Source organism: Mus caroli, unplaced genomic scaffold (assembly GCF_978045245.1).
Source record: "Mus caroli unplaced genomic scaffold, Mus_caroli_1 scaffold_17, whole genome shotgun sequence".
NCBI classification, from domain to species: domain Eukaryota; kingdom Metazoa; phylum Chordata; class Mammalia; order Rodentia; family Muridae; genus Mus; species Mus caroli.
Genome location: NW_028227272.1, coordinates 41,556,408 through 41,566,508, shown reverse-complemented (window position 1 = coordinate 41,566,508; position 10,101 = coordinate 41,556,408). Strand labels below are relative to the sequence as shown.

General features: G+C 47.7%; 1 protein-coding gene across 5 annotated transcripts in view; it reads left to right on the top strand.

Annotated features, from left to right (window-relative positions):
- The first annotated feature begins 2,610 nt into the window (after positions 1-2,610).
- Positions 2,611-10,101, top strand: part of Boc (BOC cell adhesion associated, oncogene regulated) — a 74,944-nt gene continuing 67,453 nt past the window's right edge. For 4 of the 5 annotated variants that reach the window (XM_029470642.2, XM_029470644.2, XM_029470645.2 and 1 more), the window contains exon 1: positions 2,611-3,046. The gene's annotated coding sequence lies outside the window, so the exon portion shown is untranslated. Of the gene's footprint in view, positions 3,047-7,288; positions 7,376-10,101 lie in introns of all 5 variants that reach the window. The other variant, XM_085832049.1, reaches the window with a different exon arrangement.

Below are 10,101 nucleotides of genomic sequence, written 5' to 3'. Positions count from 1 at the left end.
GGAGAGGGAGAGGGAGAGGGAGAGGGAGAGGGAGAGGGAGAGGGAGAGGGAGAGGGAGAGGGAGAGGGAGAGGGAGAGGGAGAGGGAGAGGGAGAAACCAGCAGTTAGAGGACAAGAAATATACTGCAAGCAGAGGGAGTGAGGAGATACAGTAGCTATAAAAATAAACACCGTCATACTAATACAAAGATCCACAAAAACAATAAACACATCTGAGTGCCAACAGCAAGCCTGAAGCTGCAGATCTGTGTTCAGCCTAAATCACAGCACAGGCAAGTAAGTGGGCATGGTGATCAGCCGGCCTGCAGGAGATGCAAGGTCCCCCTCCTGGCTAAATACATGTGAGCAAGGATGAATGCTTTGACTCCAAATGCAAAGACTGTGTGGACCTCAAGTCCAGAGTGGGAAGAAGGGAGAGCCCTAAGGGAAGAATAAGTTGAGTGGGTAGGAGGAGACATCTCTGGGATGCTAAGCTGTGCATAGCATGTGTAGGAATACGGACATCTAAGAACCCCAAGTCTCGTGTTATTACTGAATCTCACCATCGCCAGTGGGAGTGGTATTTGGAAAGTAGTTCTGAAAAGCAGAAAGCTGGGGTTGAAGAAATACCTCAGTGGTTAAGAGCACTGGGTGCTCTTCCTGAGGATTTGGATTCAATTCCCAGCCCCCACATGGCAATTTACAACTCTCTGTAACACCAATTCCACGAGATCCAATGCCCTCTTCTGGCTTCCACAGGCACCAGGCTCTTATGTAGTATACAGATATACATGCAGCCAAAACACCCACATGCACAATAAAATAAAATTAATTAAAAACCTTAATAATTTAAAGAATAAAAAATAAAACTTTGAAAAAAGGGAAAAGAAAAGCAGGCCATTACTTGGGGCTCTAGGGAAAGACAGGGTACACACAGTAGGGAACTGTCAGCTGTCACCTGATGCTTTCCTTTCCTCTGGGAATTACTTCTGTTCCCAGGGTGGTTCTCAGGTCCCACTGTCCTCTGTTGTGCCACAGAGGGACAGTGAGATGGCAGAGGCTAACATCATCACTGAACAGGGGGGGAGAGAAACAGGTCTTGCAGACTGTTCTCCAAATGGATGGAAATTAAAAGGGAGGGAAGTGTGTTGGGGTAGGTGGGAGGTTCAAAGAGGGATTTCAGAGCCCTTTCACTGTCTTATTAAACTATTGCACCCCTTGATCCATTTGGCCACGGGGATATGCCCAGCAATCTAGGCACGTAGAAATGCCAGATAAATCAGTGCAGAGACTGACTCCTGCTCTAATTAACAAACACGGGGAGGAAAGAGTGCTGGAAAATGTGGAATCTTTCCCTTCCTCCTACTGCTTCAATTGGAATCATGTGCTGAGGACAACCAAAAACAACAGAAAATAAAACCATGACCTAAAAAAAAAAAAAAAATTAAGTGATTTCTTTTCTGTCACACGGTGGCTTTCTGAGTCCCAAGGCCACTGTTCTGCCATTCAGGGAAGACAGTGCCTCTCTTCACCGTGCTCTTCCCTGGCTGACCCACTCCAAGGGCCACCTCCTCTCCACCTTGGAACAAGGCTTTGACAAATGGCTTAACTCCTAAAACATAAGGGATAAGGAACTCTCAGAGTCTGCTGCAGAGTCTAGCGTTGCCAACTTAATTTAACATTGAACTTGTGTATGAAAGTGCGTTTTTGCTTTTGTTGTTGTTTGTTTGTTTTTAAATGTGTACCCGAACTAACAGTTTAAGATCACCTGAAAACTAAAGAAATCCTTTCTTAGCACAGACTTACTGAATCAGAAGTTGGAGGTGGAGCCCATCCATCTACGTTGTAACAATTTGTCCAAAGAAGTTCCGCTACAATGGGCTTGAAAATTACTGTTGTGCATGTTTTCTCTCCAGCCAACTCGGAGGTAACGGACTAACTCTCCGTGACATCACCCCCCACCCCTTTCCTAGGATGATGAAAGGGGAGGTCAAGCCAAAGACCTGGCAAACCCTTCCCTACCAACCAAGTGTCTGGGAAGGCTGTTTTATGGCTTTGCCATGATGAGGTTTCTTATCATTTTCCTAATTGCCCTTGCCCTGCCTTACATTTATTTATTTATTTATTTATTTATTTATTTATTTATTTATTTATTTAGGTGGGGGTGGGGGTTGGGGGGTTGCCCTGCTTTTATTAATTGTAACTTTGTTTTTACTGCTTTATCTGGTAGGTTTGTTTGTTTGTTTGTTTGTTTGTTTGTTTGTTCAGAATGATAGAGAAATTGAGAAGTGGGTGCCAGCACGGGAAGGACGGGTAGTGCTGGCCAAGGGAAGGGTCCAAGGTGAAGCTAATCAGGGTGGACCGGCACCCTCGCGCGTGGGAGAAAGGCACTTTTGGTGTGGTCAAAGAAAATAATTTGGAAGGACTGAGGGAATTTAACGCAGTGCAAAGAAAGTAGGCGTTAAGGGAAAAATTGTTCTAAAATTGGGGGGGACTGTGTGGTTCCCCCCCCCTCCAGTTTCCTTTTCAAGACTTTTTTGCTTTGCTCCCTTTTGCTCCTCCTCCTCCTCCCCGCCTCCTCGGCTCCCCTCCCCTCCTCGAGCGGTAATGGGAGGCTCCTAGGCAGGAGAAGCAAAAGAAGGAATTGTTTGCAAGTTCAGTCATCCAAAAAAGCGTCTTCCATATGGAGGGATTGGGTGCGCTGGGCGCGGCGTCCACTGCCTTGCCCGCCTGCTGCCGCCGCTGCCACCACGGCTCCGGCTTCCTGCAGTGGGGACCCTGAGCTGGGTCTCGCTGGTGTCAGCTCCGGCCGGCCGCACTCACACACTCTCGCACCTCGTACCCGCCGCGGCCGCACAAATCCTTCCTCCTCCGGCCGCAACTTCTGGGTCCCGGGCTCCTTTGTTGCTCCGGCTGCGGCCACTCTCCCGTGGTGTGTGTCCTCGTGTGTCACCGCGCTGTGCGTGTGTGTGTCGGTGTGCGCGGGGGGCCGTGTGGCCCTTCTCCGCTTCACCACGCGGGACCCGGAGTCCCGGCCCCCTCTTCCTAGGCTCCGGCTGCAGGAGAGGTGAGTCATATCGCTGAAGTTTGTTTTCTTTTCATAAAAAGTTGTGTTTATTTGTTGGTTTGGGGATAGGAGGCGTGTGGGAGGCGGCCGCCCGTCCTGGGATGCCGAGGGCTCCCGGGAGACGTGCTGCGGGGCGCGGGCTCCAAGCGCTGGGCTGGGGCTCCGCCTGGGGCTCCGGGAGCTGGGCTAGGACCGGGGTTGGGGCCCCTAGTGCTTGACTGGGGTTCAAGCCGGAGGCTCACTTTGGGGCTCAGGGTGTTCTGCTGGGGTTCAGACAGGGTTTGGATCCCTGGGTTGGAGCTCGAGCGCTGGGCTGGGGCTCAGACTGGAGCTTGGAGCGGTGAGCTGGACTCCGGCTTGCGCTCCGATCTCTGAGCTGGGCTCTTGCCCGGAATCCCAGCGCTTGACTGGCTCCGACTAGAGTCAGGGCCTGACGCCTCACGAAGTTCCCGGAGCAGCCACTGCTTGTGCTCCTCCGCCCGGCCGAGGGCCGCCGCGCCTCCCTCTCTTGCCGGGTCTGGCTCGGTTAGCTCCCGCGGTTCCCGGAAACTGCTCCGGTGGTAGGAAGATTCAGACATCTTCCCCAACTCACCCCGAAGGGCTGACAGGGTGCCCTGGTTGCACAGCCAAGCGGTGGGAACAAGCCCACACTTGACACCGATTTGCTTCTTTAGGGGGAGAAGTTATCAGCGAGGTTTTCAAAGGAAAATCCTAAGTCAGGGACCAAGGGAGACCAAAAGCTAAACAGCTCTTAAAGAAGCTTCTTGGCTGGACCGGTGGATGGGAGGCACTGAATTAATTGGCATCCAGAGGTGTCTGTGAGAGTAAAGCATCAGCAAGAGGGGTGTGTGTGTGTGTGTGTGTGTGTGTGTGTGTGTGTGTGTGGTGTCCCACTGGGGGTTTTGTTTCTATTAACTATGAAAAGGTTGAGAAGTGACTTTGTGGGTCAAGTGGTAGAGAAGGCTGTGGAAGAAAGGGAAAGGCAGGAAGAACCTTCTGCAGGATTACGAAGGGTCTGTCGGTTTTCCTGGTGGAAAAGAACCCAGGGGTGAGAGACAGGACCTGGAGGTGGCTCTGTTGACTTTTGGAGATGGGGTGACCCATGCTCAGTCCCTTGAAACAAGAGTTGTCCTCTAGGGATGTGGCAGTTTCGTCTAAGAATACCCAAACCACATACCAGCAATCCCAAACAGGCACTTTCTGGGTGTGGCGAGGTGCTGTGCGCTCCCTTATTCCTTCCCAGCAAGCTCCATGGCAGTAAGTGTGTGAACTGGAGTTACCTCTTACTGGATGACGGGAAAAGCGTGCTTCTGCTTCAGGCCATGTGCCTGAAATGTCCTGGACCAGCACGTTTGTCACCCAGCTCTTTGTTGTCCAGAATTTTGAAAGCACAGATCACTTAATGAATGTAGCATCATGGATTCTTGAATATTGTAAACACTTCCAATTTATTCTACCACTGGCTTCTAAATCTAAGTAACCTCGCCCCATGATCTTTTCTTTCCTTCCTTCTTCCCTCTCTCCCTCCTTTCCCTCTTTCATTCCCTCCCTCCCTCCTCTCCCCTCCCTCTCTCCTTCCTTTCTTTTTCTCTTTGCATCTTTTTGCCTTGGCCAGTAAGTCTGTCTTCCTCTTCTCAAGAATAGCGTGGAAACCATTAAAAAGGTCTTGTTAGATCAACATGAAGGGCTTGGGTGTCCATACGTCTGGATGTCCTGTTTTCTGAGCTTTACTTAAAGTGACTCTGAGGCAAGAGGTTGGCCACTTTGAGGTGTGGAACAGGTTTCCCAGGAGCTCTCTGAGGTCTTATAATTGGCCCTTCTTAATGGTCTAATAATTGAGACCCAGGAGGTTCCCATGGCAATCTTGAAGTACTCTGGGGTCAGCGGGACAGAATCGGGGTGGAAACAGCAGTAGAGTTATGACTTCCCAGCTAGATGACTTTTCAGAGTGAATTTATGCAGAGGCAAAAAAATAAAATAAGTTACAGTCCCCATGCCTATTGGCTGCCACGGCCAACTCCTGTGGAGACTCCGGATTTGTTCCTTCAGGATGAGGCTGCCTGTACCTATGCAATCCAAGGACTGAGGTCTCAGACACTGGCCCTTTGTCACTCTTTTATGATATCTCAGAAACACGACATTGCAAGGGACTTTCACTCAGGAGAAGAGGCCAAATCATGGGCAGTTGGAAGTGAAAGTTGACAGAGTCCAGGATGGGCAATTTCCTTGGCCACAGCTGGGGAGGAAGAATCTAGAGGACCCTGCTCCACTGCCAACTGATTGTCCAATTCGTGATAAAGACTGTAATTTATGTCCCTTTCCGTCCTCCAAATGGGCCCAAGGTTTTGTTGTCTTTGAAGTAATTTTTCAGTGGCATGAGATCCCTGCTCTCTTCCAGGCCTCTCTGTGGTTTCCATGGTCTGACGGTGAATAGGAGATTTTATTCATGAAGTAATTCTGTTCACTTCCCCACAGGCTCCTGGGGTTTAAGAAAAGAGGGCAAGAAGTGAGGCTGAGGACCGCAGTGGTCCAGGGGCCCTGGGGGGGTCTAGGTTCAAACTTCAGTCGTCACTGATACGCGTAGTCACTCCAGGGTTTATCTTTGTGTCTTCCCAACAATAGCTGAAGATCCAATTGCACTTGGTAATTACCGCCTCATACTTTCTGGTCTCTGAATAAGAAAGAGCTAACCAGGTTTCAGAAGATGTTATTATACACTGGGAGTTTGCTTTCTTTCCTCCACTCGCTAAGCTCCCTTATTTTGGGAGAAGGGGATGGAAATGGAAGAGGAAAGAGTGATATGTTTCCATTTTGGGAAAAATAAAACATTTATTTACTTTAACATATGTAATTTCTTGTCACTTCAACATGCAACAAATATTTACAATGCATCAGACACCAGGATGGGAGCTCCCTTCTCCCAGGAGAGTAAATGTTTTTCATCAAAGAGTAGTTCCCCTCAGTTTTTATTGACTATATAAACTTCTACTAATATTCGAAAAATGTTTTTATAATTACCCGTAATCCCATCCTATAATCAACTTCTTACTTTTCATTTGTGCATATGTACTTTTTGCAGCTGTGATGAAAAAATGTAGACTGTTGTCATCAGACATCTGAAGTATCTATAAAGTTGACCAAAGACTCACAGAGAACATATATATGTGTGTATATATGTGTGTGTGTATATACACACACACATATATACATATGCGCACGCATGTGCGCACGCGCACACACACACACTATCACATTGCTGTTGGTGAGAATAAATAAAATCCTAAGTATGCTCTCCTATGAGACCCTAACATGCAATATTTTTTATAAATTGTGAGTCCAAATCACCTGTTTGGAGTAGGGAAGTTGGTAGAGCATGTTTGTTTTAAATCTAGAAACCTATACTTACAAAAGTGGTCCAAGGAAAGAACTTTGCCTCTCTGGTCCCTCAGGGTTGGCTAGAGTCAGGATAGGATACAAGAAAAAAGTGCTAAGGATGGCTCAATGTGAGTGGAGCATCAGTCCTGAAACTCTATACACATTGCTTCCAGCTGGCCACTTCCCTCAGCTGCCTCTTCACAGTGAGCCTCCTTCTTCAAGCTTGTCCCGCCTTCCTTGATCTTTCTTCTGTTATCCACTCCCCCCCCCCCCCCCCGACTTGGTTTTCACCACGGCCATACTGAGAGTCCCCAGTGCCCACCCTGCAACCATCTCACAATTACCCAGCATCTATCCATCATGTGGAGCAGCCCCATGACCAGTTTGCTGCTCAGCTTTAAAATCCACATTTCTCATCTTTTATATGTGCTCCGTCTTAGCGATGCCAATACCCCCTGCTCTGGGTTGACCAAAGAGTAGCTGACCCTTGATGTCTGACGAGTTCATTCCTTGTCTACTACCCTGTCATCCAAGGCCCTGTCCTTATTAAGTATCAGGCCCACTTATGTATCTTTAAGAAGTATTTTGTGAATGTTAATGAAAGCGTTCTGCTGGAGGCAAAGATAATGGTTTTGTAAAAATATAACTATTGTACTTTATTGCTTATCAGCTCCAGCAAGGAGGTAGGTAAGTGGGAAAGTGAAGACACCTGTGACCTTAGAAAAAGTGTTTTTATTCCCCTTTCTTATTCATAAAATGGATTAATAAGGGATTGCTATGGTTTATAGCACTATACCTCGTAAGCAGCAACGACTTCAGAACTCTTATTTTCATTGTGCACAAGATGAAACAGCTCTATTTCTTCAGCCTTTGAAACAGGCTTCATGAACTCCATGACCCGTGAAGTCCTCTGAGTGTTCACCTGTGGGTAGCAGTGAAGGAGTTGAAGCCTAGGTAAGCTTTTGTGTCCCTTGGTCTTCTCTCTCGGGCCTGCTGAGTCAGCTGTTTGTTCCCGGTCTGTGTTACCGCTCTGACAGTGTTTCTCATCTGTCAGTGCTGGAGGAGTCCAGCTTTGAATGGAATGTAGATTAGGGTTGCTTGGTTCTAGTTGCTCATACATTCCTGTAGGCTGAACTTGTGGTGGACATGTGAACCCCTTCTCCCAAGGAAAACCCTGTCAGATATGTTGGAGACAGATCATTAAGAGATTTGGAGTCTAAGCTTGCTATGGAAAGACCCTGCATAGGTTTGAGTGAGGAATACCACCTGTTTGTGTCTCTGTCAGTGGTATCTCAGTGACTGCCTTGTGGTCTGATGTACCACGCATTGTTTATCTCACAAAAAGCAGAGGGATTCTGCTTCTTACTGTCCTCTAAAATATAGCTAGGGAATCACTTCTCTTTTCCTAATGACGAATTTGGCCTTATCTTCAAAGAAGGTCTTTGATGTTTGGGATAAGATTATTGAGCAGAAAGAAGAAATCATAGCAGTAATGCACAATGAATTCACTCCAGTTGCCAGAGGACATGTTGAGAAAGTAACCGGAGAGTGAGGGGTAAGCTGACTAGAGAAAAATAACCCCAAAGTAGCCAGGGAGTGGGAATACATCAGAAGAGCTTTATTCTTCTCAGAAGTGAGTTTGGACAATGTTAGCTAAGACAAAGGTGAGGAAGTGGAGCCTTCACCATTTCATCACTGAATAGTTTTTAGAGGGAAAAGGAGACGTTGTTTCTCTCTCAAGTCCATCAGATTTCTCTTGGGGATAAGAGGAACACCCTGGTGGCACACTCCTTTAATCCCAGCACTTGGGAGGCAGAGTCAGGAAGATTGCTGTGAGTTTGAGGCCAGGCAGGACTACATACAGAACACCCGTTTCAAGAACGGGAAGAAACAGACAGAGACACAGAGAGACAGACAGAGTCAGCGATAGACAGAGACAGGCAGACAATTAGAGAAACATGCACTTGAATGTAACATCTTGCTCGTCTGTTGCATTTGCTCCTAGATATACAAATTTCGGCAATAGGTGTAGATGACTCTATAAGGTCTGTCTCAAAGTGGCAGGTGAAAGGAGATGTGTTTTAGGGGCAACCAAGTCACTAAGCTTCCCAGTCACCCCCAAGCCTCCTGGGCTTCCGAGAGATGGTCATCACACTGGACATGGCTGTAGACAGCTGGTCTCTAGAGGACCCCACCCAGAAAAGGCTAAAAATGGACTCCTGGAGAAAGAGCACCACCACCACCACTTTCCCTGGCCCTACCAATATTTTTCCAGAATAGACTAAGGCAAGTGCCTTTACTAGTCTGCTCTTACCTAACATTACCATCCCAGCGGGTTTATTAGGTATAGGTCATAGTTAATTGAGGAAAATTGGGGGGTTCTGGGTTTATTGGTTTTCCATGAAAGGAGAGGCTGCCTTAATCATTTCACAAATCACCTCTCCCACATGATTCTCTTTCGACTGTCATCTTGCCATAGTTATTGTAGCTTACTTTTTTCCACAGCTGTACTCAAAGGAGGGCAAGCTGTTAACCTGTCAGTTAGCACACAGGGCCTCCTTTTGTAAATGCAACTGCATCAAGTCTCAGCTGTTCACAGCTGTTTACCTCTGTGTTTCTGAAAGGATATTTTGTAGCTGGCAAATCGTATACTCTCTGTTGCCTTTACAGATTGGAGTTAGATCCCTGTGTATCACCCCACAGGCAGGTCCCTGCAACTTTTCCTTCAGACCCTGAGACCTCTCTGGTGGTCTGCCATCTGTGAAGGCGGAGTCATCCCCAGGTGACAGCCCTGTCAGGTGATTTTTTTTTCCCTTCTCTAGGCCTCCTTCTGTTCAGCTGTAGAGGCTGGGATAGCAGCCCGGCTCTAGCCCTGCTGGACTGTGGCAAGTTGCCAGCTATTTCCAGTGGGTGGTCTTGGACAATAAAAGATGGGGGCTGAGGGAGTTTAGCTCTCCTCCCCAAAGGGAGACAACAAGGTGGCTTTCTATAGGTGGACTTTACATAGGCGGCCAATCCCCTTGTCACAGACACACCACTCAGGTCTTGAATGTGAAGGAGAAGAATTGAGAAGCTTGTCTGAAGGTGGTTATTGTACGCCGTTAATTTTTGTTCCCCTGATTTTTTTTTTTTAACAAATGAAGCCTTGTGTTTAGGTACAAATGCGTGAGCACACAGGGGCAGCAGGTACCCTTCATTCTACAAGGGAAAGACTGCACACACTCACTTCTCAGAGAAGCACACCCCACACAGCTCCGCCACTCAGGGGAGGCAGCCAGTCTCAGTGCTGAGAGGTGGCCAGCAGTGACTGCCTTTTCCAGAAATGGAGAGAGTTAGCATTGCTTACAGAGCACCTACTGTGTGCCAGGCTTCGAGCCAAGCACTGCTTTATCCATGCAACCCTTCCAGCAGTCCTGTGAGGACGGACCCCATCAGTGTACTCTGCAGATAAGGGAGCCGAAGCCTAAAGAAGTTCAGGGACTTGTTTTGGTCTCCCAGCTGGTAAGTGGCAGAGCCAAGATTTCATTACTGTCTGCTAACTCCAAAACTCTCATTTTTAAAACAAACAAGAAAGAAGGAGGGGGGGGGAGCAGACAATCTCTTTTCCAAAGCAAAAGACCCTTGACTTGGGAAAACTGTTTCTTTCGTAACTAACTGGAAATAAGGGGTAGATGGGGTTG